Raw genomic sequence first — 18,299 nt, 5'->3', positions numbered from 1 at the left:
CAAAATCGGTCCAGCCATCTCTGAGATCTCGACCTCTTAGTTGACAACACATATACAGACACACACACAGACATTTGCTCAGTTCGTCGAGCTGAATCGATTGGTATATGTCATTCGGCCCTCCGGGCCTCGGAAAATTTTTCTAAAGTTTGAGCGAATTCTATACCTATTTTTTATATATATAAAAAAAGGTGAAAAGTGATCTTTTTGGAGCCATCCTACTTTTTCTCTGGAAAATTGATGTAACTCTATCAAATGATAAGATAGCGAGGTACTTTTTTAAGCCAAATTTCTCAAAATAAAATTTCCTACAACTTGACTGTATAACCGTTTTTGAGTACAATAAAGAAAGTTATATTCCAGATGTCAATCTAAACAAGTTTCACCCTATTAACTTTTTACAATAAAAAGAAGCGCTAAGCTTCGATTTAATAGTGAAAATATTTTGGTCACGTTAATTTCCCTTTTTGGACCACTGTGCAATAATGCAATTCCGTGGTACTTGTCGATGTCTTTTTGTCTCCTTTTTTATAAATTGAAGGCATGTATGAAAACCTTCAAGAATCAGTGAAGATCCCAGATGTTAGCGATAAACGAAACAATTGGTAGAGAGATGAAATCAAACCAATGAAGCATTTTTTTTTACAAAGATTGCAGGAATACCAACGGGTCCGGAAGAACTCGAAGACTTCATTTTGGTGATAGCCTTTTTAAACCTTTCAATTCAGTAGTTTGCCATGAAGCTTGTCTGAAAGCATTACTCAGTCGTTTCGGGACATATTGACCTATAGCATACGTTAAGATATTGGAAAAAGTATGAACAGCAAGATTTGCATCGTCTTTGTCGATTTGGATGTTTTAGAACCAGATTTGATGAGTAGATAATGTGAAACGATTTTTTAAGAATTTTCCTCGTAGACCTTACAACTAGGGTCAATAATGGGAACAACGAAGTTTCCATTCCAAAACTATAAAAAGTGAAAAAAAAAATTGCACACTGAAGCTCATTTTGAGCAAGAAACTAGCGCAAGCAAAATGTGCCAACTTCTGAAAACTTTAGTATTTTTTTGGTCGACATGGACAGTAAATGGCAGAAGGCTTTTACTTTTCGGCATACCGGAATTGCGATACGGCATTGATGAGATGCTTAAGTTTGACTGCTCAGAAGGTAGAAGACAAAAGTATGATTACGGAAAGTTTTCTACTCGCCCATAGAACCCTTGACACATTTCGTCTTTTCAGTCATTATTTCTACCTTCCACTACTCTAGAGTACTTGTGTTCTATTGTTCTATAGATGTTTAAAGTGAAGTCATTCTAATTTAAAAATAAAAAAAAATGAGTTATTGAATAAATGATTAGTGGTAATGAGTAGAAAAAGAGATACGCTACAAAGTTACGGCATAATATTAATAACATGCATAATTAAATGTAACACTACAAGTCTGTCAGATTAAATCTGATGCAGGCAACAGCAACAGCAGCAGCAGTAGCAACATCCTTCCAAGTCGGTAGTTGGAATGAAATCCAGTAGTAAAAAGTCATACGCCAAAGCCGAAGAAAGACTTGCATCAGGATAGACACTTACCAAGTAGAATTTGATTACCCTGCAACAACTCTTAGTTAGTTGCTGATAAAGACGAACATGCTTCAGCAGGATACAGATTCCTTTGTGCGGGTACCGGCGGGCACTTCAGACGATGACCACAACAATTCATCACGAGTGTTAGTATTCTGTGGGAATGAACTCGCCGCACTGAGAGTGAGTACGCCCGAAAGCATTTCCCTCTCTAAGAACGGTGGTTTTTCCACGAGAAGATTCACCCCAGGGGCAATACATACATACAAAGACGTAGCCTGAGTGGTCTCCAACTGCTACTGATGCTGCTGTTGCTGTTGCTGCTAGTCGCGGCGGGCGGCGTTTGGCGCCTCTTCGTCAGTCATAAGCGCGCATTCGGACGATTCGCACGTGGTTCGCGGCGGCATCACAATTCTACTGGCTGTTGGCTTGTGCGGTGGTGGTGGTGATGAGCGGGACTCGAGTGGGACTGCTGTGAATAAATCTTACCGTGGGACATAGTGCTTTCGGCACACGTTTTTCCGACGCCGGAACTAGAAACCGGCAACAAATGAGAAACGGATCTTCGTTTGAGCATAAATTGTGTTCCAGTGGCAACAACAGTCGATAGCCTCGCAGTCAGTGACGCGGATTTACATTACATAAGGAATAATTGTGGCGGATGCACCTGCACAAATAGATTCGGTTCGGAATTGGTTTGCATTTTGTGTTCCCTCCCGCTCCGTAGGGCGAATTGCGGTGCGGTACAACGACGGGGTGACTCCTATTGCTGGCACCACTAGTGGCAGGATGTAGTTACAGTTGAAGAGTGATGATTGGTGATTTTTTTTCTAACTTCCTTGCTGAGAAATATTTGAAGTTGTGCGAACACCGGAAATTCAATCCGCATACGGTGGAAGTGATCTGACGCCGCGCCGGGATCTCAAAGTGGTGGATTGTGCGAAAACTATCCGCTATCTGTGCTGGATAAAGTTTCCGGCGACTGGTCGGATTACAGGAATACTGAAACATACAAAAATACACACACAGAGAGAGACGAAAGAAGTAAATTGTTTGGTGACGTAAATTTTTGTTTTCCAATACACAGTTCTGTGCCAAAGTTTGAGCAAGTGAATGGTGGTGAACGAGTTCGGAGTTTCAACAAATTGGCAACAGTACTAAAACTATCAGATTTCTGCAGTTCGACCGAGAAACGATTCCAGAACTTCGATTGAGATTGGTTTTCCCAATACTCCGATAAATTTGATGGGAGCCTTGGCTCCATGACTTGTAAGTTTCGAGTTAGCGATAAAAGTGGATTAATTCAAAAACTACGTTTCATTCAGATAATTCCTTCAGATGCGTAATTTTGATTGGAATCATATACAATCCCAGTTTGATGTGGAACTTCAGGTGTAAAACAATAATTGCAAGATCAATAAAAAAAAGTTTACGTTTTCACTCATCATGGTTATTCAAACCGAAATCAACCGTACTAGCGCAATCGTAGTTCTCATGAAACTAACCCTCTGATGCCAACAAAATCCGCATATAATAGCAATGTTTACCAAACGAAATAGTCTGCAATAGCATGCAAATCCAAAATGCATCACCATCCATCCGACGCTGCTTAAGTTCCGGAGCAAGGGTTCTGTCACGAACGAAACTTTCCGAACTGCTTGCCAACTTGCTTGCAAAGTTTTTCAAGAGCTACGACGTCATTTCACTTCACAATTTTGATTCGACAGATTTTCCGGTCCGTTCGCGTGGTTCAGCTAAAGATTTCCATCGTACATTCCACCGTTTACGAGAAACAAACAAAGATAAAACACACGACTTTCGGACAAAGTGAGAAACTTTGGTTGTTGTTTTATTTTCTCACAAAATACGTTTCTGCTCTAGATTTTGAATGATTAATGTTGATAACTGAAAAAAAACCATTATGAAATATGATTATTGCTGTGGTTTTGTTTTAATGCATTGGTAATGGGGTTAATTTCGGTGGGAAAATGCGTAGCGCATTGGTTTTTAATTTTTTTTAAATTCAGTGTTCAAAGACTTATTACATTTAATCAATATTGATAGCAAGATAAGAAGAATTCTTTGCCTATTTGTAATAGAAGAAATACTAATTAACTGTAGTAATGTGCTCGACTTTACTAGGTTATTGCATAAGAACGGCAGTTTTATACTGCCCGACGTTTCGACCACTGGTTTTGGTCGTAATCAAGGGAAACTGCAAATTTGTTGATTGTAGAAAATTAAACAAAAATTTTAATTTTTGTTATTACCTCCCTATCTTATCGTTCGTCAAGTGCTGGGGTCCATTAGAAGATTGATAGTACCTATTATCTTGCTCCGAACAGGACCAGACTCGAGGCCGTGTGGAATCCGGAGAGTAGATCCACTAGATTTCCTGCTTCCATGTCGTAATACGCTGCAATTGCAAGAGTCTCTCTTTTCCTACTCTCAGTTGCCAGAACTTCTTTTTACCTTTTTTGCCTTTCTCATACGGAAAGGTTATGCAATCGCTGTGAAAACCGACGTTACAACCGAGGCCTGGTGGGCTCGACGAACTAAGTAAATGTATGTGTGTAGAAGTGTGTATGTGACAAATAATGTCCCTCGATTTTCTCAAAGATGGCAAAACCGATTTTCACAAACTCAGATTCAAAGGAAAGGTTTTATGGTCCCATAGGTCGCTAATGAATTTAATCTTTATCCGACTTCCGGTTCCGGTACTACAAGGCAATATGTGCAAATCGAAGAGAAATTGCGCACTCAATTTTCTCGAGAATTTCTTAACCGATTTTCACCAGCTAAGATGCAACTAAAAGGTCTTTAAATTTTTTAAAAAGTCCTCGAACAGTTGATCCAAATCCGACTTTTGGTTCCGGTATTACAGCGCGATAATTTCAATTCAGTTTCATGAGAATTTTTTCAAGAATGATAGCGAAACGAGGTGAACATTTTTGTAAAATTGGCTAGTAATTCATCTAATTTGCAGACCTCGTTAGTTTGTGGATCTATAAATCTATTTTGGAACTACTAGTGCCCGGTTTCCGCTTCAGAACGCACCGGTAATAGTGAAGAAAAGCTCCAAAAACCTATTTTGATCCACCTAGTGGTGTAATGAAGCCTTTCTCATATCAATCATACTATCATATATAATACTGTGATATTCTTCAAAATAATTTTCTTCGATTTCTAAAAAGAATAACCGAAATCGGTTTGTATGACCGTCTACTGCTAAAAACTATCAATTGGAGAAGATTTGAGGTCGATTTAGAAAACTTTTCACGGATTTTCGCCCTTTTCAGTGATGGTATACAATTTTCAACACACTTTAACCTATATTTCCGGATCTGGAAGTCGGATCCAGATGAAATTCAGGAATTACGTATGGGACCACAGGACCTTTCATTTGAACCTAAGTTTATGAAAATCGGTCACGCCATCTATGAGAAAAGCTATAAAACATATTTTCATTTTTTTGTGCATTTTACCCCATAATTTCGGAACCGGAAGTCGGATCCAAATAATTTTCAGGAATTTTGTATGAGACCATAAGACCTTTTATTTGAATCTAAGTTTGTGAAAATCGGTTCAGCCATCTCCGAGAAAATTTAGTGCAAAAAAATGTTACATACACACATATGCACATACACACACACACAGACATTTTGCGTACTCGACAAACTGAGTCGAATGGTATATAACACTCGGCCCTCCCGGGCCTCGGTTCAAAAGTCGGTTTTCACAGTGATTGCATAACCTTTCTATATGGGAAAGGCAAAACGGAACTCTTTTCTATTTCTCAGCAATGATTGAACCGATTTTCACAAATCATGGTTCAAATCAAAGGTCTCAGTGTCTTCAAAGATACTGAGCAATTTCATTTAGATCCGACTTCCGGTTTCGAAATTATAGGGCAATGAGTATCAAAACTTTCAAACTGTCATATAAAATAATGCAAAACCGGTACGTATCGGTACGTGCTGGTACGGAAGAAGAAAACACCACCGTCTAGCACACAGCGTGCTTTATTCAATTTTGTATTGCGTGCAGGGTTGCTACATTTTAATCTTTATTAACTTGACATAACAGTTTACAAATTGTACAGATGATGGTAGTTTATACCAATGAAAGTTTTTTATTTTATTCAAATTTAGAAAAAAAAATTTTACCGCATCTTCTAGGGATGTTTTTTGAAAATAAAAGTAATATGAGAAAAGCATCATTACTAGGTGGATTAGAAAAGGTTTTACTAAACAATCACTTGATTCAACAAATTGATTTTATTTATTCTTATCTTTTTCTAGCAATGGTCTCTTATCCAATGTTGCACCTATTCTTAGTGTAACTAATTCATTCATCCATCCTCGCCGCGAATATCTTTCTTTTACTTACGCCCGTCTCGAACAACGTTGAACTATTCACTGCACGAAAGAGAGAAGGGTGAAAATGAACAAGCAATAATCGTAAAGAACCCGAATCTACTAATAATGAGTGTATCGAAAATAAGCTATCCACATACATTTGTGTTGTACGCATGTATTGGTAATGTTTTTTTTGTTCAGATCACAGCACAGCGTTTGGTTGTCAGCTTTCGTTTGTTTACTTGTTTGTGCGGTTGAAATTCTGCGTTTTCAAATGTTGCGTATTGAAAAGGAAGTGAAAATTAAGGTTCTGGACACATGGCTAAGTGAGAAGGGTATTACTATGCGAAAATTGACGGAGCGGTTTGAAATTCATCATGCCAGTGTTAAAACCATCATTAATAAGTTTGGGGAACACTATTCTTTGGATGAGCTACCAGGATGAGGCAGAAAACCCTGTTCTTCCAATCCGAAATTGGACCAGAAAGTGATATCTCTAATCATGAAGATCAAATCAATTTTAATACGTGATTTGGCCAAAAAAACAGAAGCGAGTGTCGGAATGATCCAGCGTATCAAGAGGCGAAATCACCTGAAGACCTACAAGAAGCAGAAAATCTCGAAATAAAGTGTAGAACAGAAAAAGCGAGCAGCAACAAGGGCCCGGAAATTGCATTCGCGTCTTTTGCAGTGCCCGGATGCATGTGTTTTGATGGACGATGAGACTTATGTAAAGAAGGACTAAAAAACCCTTCCCGGTCCGCAGTACTTTACTGTCCAACGACGACAGTGACGATGTGAGCGATGCGGACAGGTCGATTTAAGTGGAGAAATTCTATCGAAAGGTATTGGTATGGCAAGCAGTATGTTCCTGTGGTGTGAAGTCAACCATTTTTTTTACACTACTGGAACTATAAATGCAGAAATTTATCGATCTGAGTGTCTCCAGAAGAGATTGCTGCCTTTATATAAAAAGCATAGTACACCTCCACTGTTTTGGCCGGATTTAGCGTCGGCTCACTATGCCAAAACCATTCTCAATTGGCTTGCGGAAAAGGGTTTTAATTTCGTTGAGTAAAATATCAATCCCCCAAATTGCCATCAGTTTCGACCCATCGAACGTTACTGGGCAATCGTGAAGAGGGTCTTCAAGAAGATTGATAAGGCAGCTGGTAATATGCAGGAGTTCAAAAAAATTTGGGCTCAAGCGTCCAAAAAATGCGATGCAACACTTGTCCGGAACTTGATGAAGAGCGTTCGATCAAAAGTTCGAAAACTCGGAATAACTTAAATTTCATCCGGTTTTCTTTATGCTCAAGTTTAACCTCGTACAATAAAGAATAAATTTTTAGTTTGAATAAAATATCGTTTTTTATCATAATTTAAAAGAAAAATTTGTGGATAGCTTATTTTCGATACACTCCTTACATTCTTCGCTGCTGGTATAAATCGTGCAGAGTCGTTTTATGCATTCGTTCATTTACTTTACTTTTCGAATATACGGGCAAGTCCGAATATCAAAGCGATTATCGAACAAAGGCGAAGGAAAGCGAACGATGATCATTGGCGTTCATTGCATTTTTGATATTCGAGCAACATTGCTCTTATCTATACTTTCGAGCTTTTGAGAATAGTCTAATTTGTAAAAAAAATGTCTTTTTTAATGTTACCGTTTTTCAGGGCAAAATTCCGATTCTAGAAACGAGCAAAACGTGATAAAAAGTGGAGTAATTCTATGATTTAAGGCTAATCCAATTTTACAATTATTTCCCAATATGTGTCGGTAGTACAGAAGTAAAATAGATTACCGATGAACATTTGCCTTTTACTTACATCGAAACATTCGAAAACAACACTGTTAACATTGTTCAGCGTTATGCATTGGTAACATATATAAATGTAAAATGTAAAATTGTGAAAAGATTATAATACTATTGTTCGGAATTAGAGTTCACAATTCTGATTTAGGATTTCATTTTCATAATTCTGGCACATGCATTTTCAGAATGTATGTTGGAATATATTCCGAACTTGGATTCTGGAACTACATTTTGGAACTGAATTCAGTTCTTTTATTCTGGTTCTAGAACTTCAGTTCAGTTCAGTTTCAGACCTCTAGAATCAAATTCATATGCTGAATTCCTGATCTGGATTCCGAAACAGAATTTCGCAACTGAATTCTGAGCCTGCCCCGGATTTTGAGTCAAGTTATAGAGTCCAGTTTAGGGTTGCCACGTGCTCGGGCCTCGCCCGGTAGTGTCGGGCTTAAAAGAAGATGCCGGGCTGCAAACTTACGAAAATTCTGCCGGGCCGCAGTAAAACAGACGACTTCTGAAGATTCACTCGTTGTGATGTAAAGTATTAAAAATGAAAATGTTCTCTTCTGAAACAGGGATCGCATCGCAGATTTCCCAGCAAATAGATCTCCAGTTAAATACTTACCTCCCTTGTATGTATGTGTGAAGCCACCATCAGTTCAAGACATTACCAGTGTATGCGGTTAGACTTACAGTAGATCCGAATTTGATTATCAGATAGCTTTCATTCAATTGCTGTTAAGAAGGCCAAAATGGGTTTTGAGAACCCGGCCCCTTCCAGCAAGAACATCCGACCATATTATAAAGAATTTCGCTATACCAGCTTAAACCCGCCTGATGGTTTGTTTGTTAGAAATGCGCGTCTTACTCATTTCAGACCTTCAGGGAGAAACACAAAGCTTCCCCCGCGTGTCTCAGGTTGGTAATCCACTCCATCATCCAGTCATTCACTTGTAAGGTACCATGATGCATTCCCTGCCCCTCCTCGTTGTCGATATACTTGAGCATAATGAAATATAATATAATATCGTAGAAAAGATATAATATAATACAATACAATATAATATATCAAATCCTAATGCAATACAAAACAATATAATATGATATAATTCAATAAACATAACATAATATAATAGAATATAATATAATAAAACACAATATAACGAAGGTTATCGCGATATTGATCATGTGGTTTGGACATGCAAATCGCTTGATAAAAACAGTGTTTAGATTAAATAATGAATACCAACATACTAATATGATATTCGAAATGTATTAGGTTTAAAGTACTATGTATTGTGGATGCCACGGCGAAGAAAAACTTATGCATATTGCCTATGAAATAAACGTATTTATGAAAAAAAACACAATATAACATAATATAATATGATATAACATAATATAATGCAATACAGTAAACTACAATATAATATAATACAATATAATATAATTAAATTCAATATAACATGATATAATATAATATAACTACAGAGAACAGACATCCAAGCTAGTACAAACTTTTTCAAAAAGCTGTGTGAAGCAAACAATTGAAAATCCGTTAAAAGTCACCGTTGCACACGACTTTGCATGTATGAATGTCTGTTGGATATCTCTTCTCTGTGATATATCATAATATAAAATATTATAATATAATATAACATAATATAACGCAGTATAATTTAATATAATATAATATAATATAGCACAATTTAATATAACATAATACAATATAACACAATACATATACTTATAATATAATAAAATATAATATGATATAATGCAATGCAGTATAATACCATACAACATAATATAACATAACAGAAGATAATATATAAAAAAATAAGCTAAGATCCAATGTATAACAGTTGATGTCGCAGTGTAAGCTATGCTCTTCTTTCGTCGCAGTACTGCAGGAAATATTTCTTTTTTAATAATAATAATAATAATAATAATAATAATAATAATAATAATAATAATAATAATAATAATAATAATAATAATAATAATAATAACAATAATAATAATAATAATAATAATAATAATAATAATAATAATAATAATAATTGTTCGGATAAAAAAAACCCTTACTAATCCACCTAGTGGTGTGATAATGCCTTTCTCTTCTTTCATAACAGTCTTCTGAAAATATGTTTCATACTTTTATTAAATAATTTTGGATACTAATTTTGACACCAATTAATTCAGATTGATTCGAGTAGTTCACAAAAGCATGCTTATGTCACACAGTCAGCATCATTTTTCCAAACTAGTGCTTGACATTTGCGTTGCCCATTTGTATAAGCACAATGATGTTAATCTAAAAAACCTGTTTTAATCCACCTAGTGGTGTAATGATGCCTTTCTCATATCAATCAAACTATCATATATAATACTGTGGTATTCTTCAAAATTATTTTTCTTCGATTCTTAAAAGAATAATCGAAATAGATTTGTTTGACCGTCTACTGATAAAAACTATCAATTGGAAAAGATTTGAGGTTTGAGATTTAGAAAACTTTTTACGGTTTCTCGCTCTTTTCAGTGATGGTATAAAATTTTTAACACACTTTACCCGATATTTCCGGATCCGGAAGTCGGATCCGGATGAAATTCAGGAATTACGTATGGGACCACAGGACCTTTCATTTGAACCTAAGTTTGTGAAAATCGGTCGCGCCATCTATGAGAAAAGTTAGAACACATATTCTCATTTTTTTGCACATTTTACCCCATAACTCTCGAATCGGAAGTCGGATCTAAATAATATTCAGGAATTTTGTATGGGACCTCAAGACGTTTCATTTGAATCTAAGTTTGTGAAAATCGGATCAGCCATCTCTGAGAAAAGTTAGTGCACTTATTTTCACAATTTTTTGCACATTTTACCCCATAATTCCAGAACCGGAAGTCGGATCCAAATAATATTCAGGAATTTTGTATGGGACCACAAGACCTTTCATTTGAATCTAAGTTTGTGAAAATCGGTTCAGCCATCTCCGAGAAAAGTTAGTGCAAAAAAACGTTACATACACACATACGCACATACACACACACATGCACACACACATACACACACACACATACACACAGACAGACATTTTGCGTACTCGACGAACTGAGTCGAATGGTATATGACACTCGGCCCTCCGGGCCTCGGTTCAAAAGTCGGTTTTCACAGTGATTGCATAACCTTTCTATATGAGAAAGGCAAAAACCCTTCTTAGTCCACTTAGTGGAATTTTCATATATCTTGAAAAATCACCATAGGGGGGGGGGGTCTACATGAAATTTTCGAAATCGAAAAAATAATGTTGATGCCAAAAGGCTTAGAATTGCATGAAACGTCGAGATTTAGTGTTATCTCGAAAAAAATTTTTTGGGGGTTTGTTAAAATCGGTTAAGCCATCTCTGAGAAAATTAAGCGCGTTCAAATATCTTTGAAAAGTGCACACACAGACACACACAGACACACACAGACATTTTCCGATCTCGTCGAACTGAGTCGAATGGTATATAACACTATGGGTCTCCGAGGCTCCGTTCGAAAGTCGGTTTTTCCAGCAATTCTAATACCTTTCTATAGAGAAAGGCAAAAAGAAAACCTTTTTCGTAGCAGCTTGTTGCGTTGCAGCTCAAAACTAAAATTAAAATGTATATTATAAAATTCATTTCACCATTTTGTTTCCACTTTTCTTGCATGAATAGTTTTCTTCCTTACGCTATTACTATCCGAAAGCTATAATTTTCTTGGCCACTATCTGCAAACTGCATTGAAATTGTATTCATTTGTTTCAATAAGTTCAATCAATCTTTACCTTCACTAATTCATCTAATTTTCATTAATTTAAAAAGAATGCTCACCAAACTCACTCTAGCTACGTTATTGCGCAATGATTATTTGACAGTAAATTATATTGTTTTTGTTGTTTTTTATTCCCACAATGACTATTCTACAGTGCTGCCAGTCGAATTACAAGGTGCCGCTACAATAAAAATATTAATAATAATAATAACAACAATATATAATACAATGTAATATAATTCAATCTATAACACATAATGCAACAAACAACAGAACCACATGTTGCAAAATACTATGATAAATATTGTACTTCAGGATGGGCTTCAAACTACAAGCCATTCGCACCCTCTCATTCTGCTACTAACGCAGAAGGCAATAGCACCCAGTCGACGCCGTTCTATTGACCAAATGTCATCATAGACGCTCGGGGAGGCAAGGGATAGGAACTTGTGAGGACTTAGTTATCTCACCATTTGACGACCTTCATAAGGTGCAAATAACACATTGTAATAAATTTTCAAGTACAACTTCAGCATCAGGTATTACATCAAAACGTTTTTATATTTGCGGCATATCAAGGAAAGTAGAAAAAAGCAACCCTCCCAACCATTTTTTTAACCTAAATTATCTACATTGTCAATACAAGAAGTATTGACAATACTTTTGATCGTGTAAAGGAAACTTCATTGAATTGACGAAAATATTGTCAAAACATCAAAACGGCTCATCAATTAAACAATACTTTCTCTTCATAGAGAAACTGTTAAATATGTGCAATGACCTCTTCTCTCAATAATTTTATATTCAGCTGCAATATTAAAAGCGCCAAATGCTTGAATTTTTCGAAAAACTTGGACTCCAGTTATCAAGTCAATTGGATTGATGGTATTGACAATACTTTGGATTGACAATAATATTGTCACGTGTAAGGGCCGCTTTAGATGCCAAGGACACGCGCTCACTCTGTCTGCAGACTAAGACTAAACGATATCTACAAATTGATATAGATCTCGATTAATTGATTGCTATTAATCGCTTAGCTCGATTACTAGCATTGCCGTTAATCGATTACAAATACTCGACTATTCTAGCCTTTTAATCGATTATTTTGATTAATCGAGTAAAACAATACATCACTACAGGTGAGCTAAACTCACTAATGATAATTATAAAAATCAGGCCCGTACCCAGGATTTCATTTCGGGAGGGGCCCGAAGATAATAAAAATTATGTTACTGAGGATTGCTTATGTACATAATTTTCGGTGCGCCTTTTACCGGTGTTTCCAACAGACACTGGAACTATCATTATTAAGTATTTAAATTAAATTTGTAACTGTGACCGAAAGAAGATTGTTGTGTTACATTTCTTAACATTTACTATCATGCCATTTCAGTCGCACATGTCTAAGATCTTCCGTCTAAGGTCCGAGATTGCTCCCTTACTCAGATTCGTGGAGAACGGAAAACTTACTCTGGTTATACAGGTTTCGGTATCACGTCGAGGAAGTAGCGGTCTAAAATTCCAAAACGAAACTCACATCGATTTCTCAGAGTTTACTTGAGGTTTTGGAACAGATAATAGTTCGAAGAAGCCAAATCAGGTGAACAAGGTGGATGGGCAAGTAACTGAAGCCCTAAACCGTTGATTTTACCCGTAGCAGCGATGCTCATTTACTTCATGTAAGGTCGATTTCGGTCTTTAATCGCCCCCTTAATACACACGCTAATACTTGTATTGAGGTAATCCTCCAAAAGTATACTATGACAATCCCAGAAACCCAGCATCGTAATCTTTCCGACCCATGCACTCGTGCCGCTTCGAAGCACGACTTCAGTCCATTGTAGAGTAATCAATTTGTTCTCTAGCGTATAATAATGAATCCATCCAAACATGTACTAGAAGTGCACTTGCGTTCGTCTTTTAAGTCCTAAATAAGCATATGCGTCATCCAGCTGCAGGATAACTTCCTTATCTGCAGAATCTTGCAAAACTATGGTAAGTTCGCGAACTTTCTCTTTCCGGTTACCCAGTACAATTTAGTGTCTTTTTTATAATTGTCGTATATTGTGCCCTGGATTTAACCTCCAGTTCATTTAGTTTTGACACTGTTCTCTTCGTGTCATTCATTATTATTTTGATTTCGGGTACGTGCCTGATAAAAATGATGATTGCAGACTTGGGAATGAGTATTTGAATTAACAAACGCAACATGTCTAAATCGTACTAACATTTTATGATAAATTACTAAACCATTGATGAGCCGAAGATAGAGTGTAAATGCGAATGCTTAATCATTGTATTGTTTATGTTTATTGCATACTACTTATACTTTTATGAAGTGATATTGTTGCACTAAGCGGAATAGGAGATATTTACGATAAAGTTGTTCGACTTATTCGCAAGATAAATTTTGATACGATACCCAAAGATTAAAGAAGTCGTCTTCAAGAAATAATACTCGTAGAAGTTAGTAATCAAAACGAAGATACCAATTCGAATCATTTCTTGCATCCTCAGATTCTAGATTTAACGTTGCACAGCGAGCGTGCCGAATAATTTAATCTGAAATGTTCCGCCATCAAACGAGGTTTTATTTGAAACAATTTTAATTCCCATCAAGCTACGCAGTTCCGGAGATGGGTTCGCCAGACACAACGCAAAATGGAGTTGGCCGGTCTCTAATCCTTTTTGGCCAATGAAAAAATTCAACTCTTGAACAAGGCCTCCTTTTAAAACAACCCAAACTGGCGAGCCTCGTGTCGCAAAGGAAGTGCTGAAAAAAACGAACTTATAAATTAAATGAAGTTGGAAATTAAATCAAACAATGAATTCTGTGCTTGCTTCTTTAATTTATGAGTGGATCCTTTTTTTTGTCGAACGCAATCAATTTACGTTCTTTGCAGATAATTTTCTTTATCGACAATTTGAGTCGTACAGAATGTTAAGCACCAAAGATTTCAATAATAGAGTACATGTCAATAATTTTAATGGGTCTGATGGAGGTAAATAATGCAAATGAACTAAAAAACTTTCCCATGATGCTTCTGAAGTTTCGTGCCCATTCAGTCATATTGAATAATGGACTGGTTAATATAATGATTGAATGTTCCGTTCCCTTGTTTCTGAGGGTATAAATAAATGACCGAAGACCGTTTCGACTAATTACAATGTTGATTTGAGCACCGAGAGATGGATTTGAAAAGAAAGTTTTTGTTCGCGTTTCAGTGCACAACAGTTTGTGTTGAACTGTTATGCCATCTTGCAGCTCAACATAAACTGCTGGGGAGTTGCTGGTTTGCTAGATTGCACCGAAGCGCAATGTGTTTTTCTGACTGCTCATGTTGAATGCTAGATTGCATAACAGTTAAACATAAACTGTAAACTGACGAGTCTAAAAGCAAACGTAATGACTAAATCGGTTATGTGTCCCAAGAACAAAAGAGACCAATAGTCCCTAAACGCATATTATATCGGTTTTGAAAACATTTCAGAAATACGACGGCAAGCTTTAATTTTGCAATTTCATATAAAGCATGTCGCACCCTCTATCTCAGACACTAATGTACAAGGCAATAGCACTCAATCGAGGCGCTTCTTGCAACAAAATGTCATCATGACCCCACGGAAAGGCATGCGATAGGTACTTGTGAACACTTAGTTTGCTCTCTTTTTGGCGATCGTTTGGTCGCATCTCATAATTGTCGGAAAATTGTATTGAAAATGGTTTCAAATTAAAAACCTATTTTGATCCAAGTAGTGGGGTAATTATGTCTTTGTCATATCACCTCTGTCTTCATGAATTACTCAGGAATTCTTCAAAAATGTTTTTTTTAATCTTGAATTAGAACTAGAAAGATTATACGGCTAGGAACCAGCATAACCATTCCAATTTGTAATCAGTTTTGAGCTAATTTTGAGAATTCTTCCGCTTTTCGCAACGTCGCTTCAAATGACGGTTTGAGATTTTAAACACACTCAATCCTGACTTTCATCGGATTCGGATGAAATTCGAAATCAGCTTATGGAAACAAGAGATCTTCCATTTTAGCATAAGTTTTTGAAAATCGACGTCTGTGAAAAAATGAAGTGAGTTTTCGATCTCTACTCCCCAAATCGGGAGCTGAGATTTGTATGACCAGCAACTGAACTATAGATTAAATAAGTTTTGAGTTAAATTTATAAGAAATTTTCCTCATTTTGCATGACGGGTTGCGCAATTTCACGTGCACTTTACCTTGTAATTCCGGAACCGGAAACCGGATCTGGGCAAAGGGTATAACCGGGCTTTCATACAAAAACTGCCCCCAAACAGAACAAAAATTGATATACGCTGTTTGAAAGGGTTTATATTGGAGATGATTGTTTCAAAATTTTTACCCTTTAACTGCCATATTGGTGGAGTTAGGGTGGTTCTTATTATTTTCATTTCATTTATTTTTTTCAAAAAACCTCTTTAGCAAAAAAATTGAAAAAAAATCAGGAATATTTAAGGAATTATGGGAAACCTCTCTGATTTTTTTCAGAATTTTTCAAAACGTATTTCATGTGAAAAAAAATGTTCAAAATTTTCGATTTTTTTTTCAATCGCACTTAGAATTTTGGTACCACTCTAGATTTTACATCAAAAATAAATCATTTATGAGTAGATTACGCTGTATTTTTTTCAGAATTTTAAAAAATGTGGACGGGTATAATATCAGACTTTAAAAAAATAATTCATTCGGAAAAGCATGCGTCTCCATCAAATTGTCATCAACCGATGGAGACGCATGGTGTTTCGTTCTAAAATCGTATATCACATGCCCTTAGAACTAAATACCATGCATTTTCATATACAACTTGAGTTCAGGGCTGAAGAAAGAATTTTCATAAGGAAGGATCGGTGAGAGAAACATGAATCAGAACTAATGAATTGACAAATATTTAGGTTTAAATATACGGTTTAAAGTTTTTATTCATGAACTGATAAGTAATTTACTAAGCTCTACAAAAGAGCCTACGGATAATTTGAAAAAATCTGGGGTATACAAAATCTCGTGTTCTCATTGTGATAAAATATATATTGGACAAACAAAGAGAACTCTAGACATCCGTTTCAAAGAGCACGTCGCTGAAATAGCGAAAGCATCTAAAGAATTAGAGAAAGGACTACCACATCATTTCAAGTCAAAAGTAGCTGAACATGCCTTTTTTGAAGATCATGAACTCACTACCAACGACATAAAAATCATGAGACAAATTTCCAACCCATGGAAATTAGACACAGCTGAAAGTTTAGAAATCTTCAAAAATAACTCCATTTCTTTATTGAATCGTGACCAAGGAAATAAGCCCTCCTGGCTATTCAAGCTATTACCGACACATAAGATACAAATAGATTTAGGTAATACTTAATCTCTTAATACCGCACTTCTTCAGTTTGTTGCCCTCCGCTGACAATCAAACTACCGTCCTACCCGTTTGTTACTACCTGTTTCTTCCCGTTTTTACCCGTTGACAATAAGACATTTCGTATAAAAGGAGCAGCATTACAGCATTCTTTCAAACAAACTTATAAAACCGATACACTGAAGAAGGATGTAAATAATATTCCGAAATACGCGTATCTGTATTGTAACGTTTGTTATGCTTCATTAAAGTATAGTGACTTTGTGAAAGTGTAATAACGTGACAGTGAAATAGTGGAATTAAATGGTACATAAATAGTGACACTATTTATTATATTCGAGCGAAAAGTATACCCGAAATCAATGTATATGGGAATCAGATCTGCCTAACTGAAGAATATCACCAGAAGAATATTTTTTTCAAACTTGAATAAAATTATAAACTTTCTTTGGTTATAAACGAACATAACCTTTTCAATTTGTAATCAATTATGTCAAGTTAATAAGAATTTTTCTTTATCTTTAACCGTATTTTAAAATAGCTTTAACAGTAATTTTAAATTTCATACACACTTTATCCTTTAGCTCCGGATCCGGAAGTCGTACCCGGATGAAATTCAACAGCAGCCTACAGGACCTTTCATTTGAGCCTAAAGTTTGTAAAAATCGATCAAATCATCTCTGAGAAAAATGAGTGATTTTTGTTTCCAAGTTTTTGACTCCTATATCCGAAGTCGGTTCGTTTAGTGAGTAAAATAGTGTGCAAATTAAATCAGGTTTGAGTTCAATTTAGAAGACTTTTACTTTTTCCAGTATCGTCTCTTAATGACGGTTAAGTAATTTGCGTGCAAATTGAGTGCGAATTTTTTCTTAGATTCGCACATATTACCTTTTAATTCCGGAACCGGAAGCGGGATAAAGATGAACTTTAATAGCAAGCTAAGGGATCATAAGACTTTACGTTTGAATCTAAGTTTGTGAAAATCGATTTTGCAGATAAAAAATTTTAGTCATATTATTCGAAACACATCTTGACGAACTACTCGAATGGTATATGACCCTTGGTCCTCCAGGTTATAGTTCAAAAGTCTATTTTCACAGTGATTGCATAGCTTTTTTTATGCAATTTATTTTCTCGGAAATGGTTGAACAGATTTTTCTAGTCTAATTTTCATATGAAAGGCCATACTTTCCCAAGGAACGCTTCTAAATTTGATCCGGATCCGACTTTTAGTTCCAGAGTTACAGAATGATATGTGCAAAAAAGGCGGGTGGGTAATGTTAGAGACATAACTGGATGTCATGAATACGAAAATAACTGACATGTTCCTTAACACTTCCGAATATCAATTAG

The 18,299-nt window shown here is 36.0% G+C and overlaps 1 protein-coding gene across 1 annotated transcript in view; it reads left to right on the top strand.

Annotated features, from left to right (window-relative positions):
- Window positions 1-1,921: 1,921 nt before the first annotated feature.
- LOC131432785 (uncharacterized) overlaps window positions 1,922-18,299 on the top strand; it is a 151,244-nt gene continuing 134,866 nt past the window's right edge. Inside the window, exon 1 of the mRNA XM_058599297.1 lies at window positions 1,922-2,847. The gene's annotated coding sequence lies outside the window, so the exon portion shown is untranslated. The remainder of the gene's footprint in view (window positions 2,848-18,299) is intronic.

The sequence above is a fragment of the Malaya genurostris genome, chromosome 2, assembly GCF_030247185.1.
Source record: "Malaya genurostris strain Urasoe2022 chromosome 2, Malgen_1.1, whole genome shotgun sequence".
NCBI lineage: Eukaryota > Metazoa > Arthropoda > Insecta > Diptera > Culicidae > Malaya > Malaya genurostris.
Note: the sequence above shows the minus strand (reverse complement) of the source record. Positions and strands in the feature narration are given on the sequence as shown.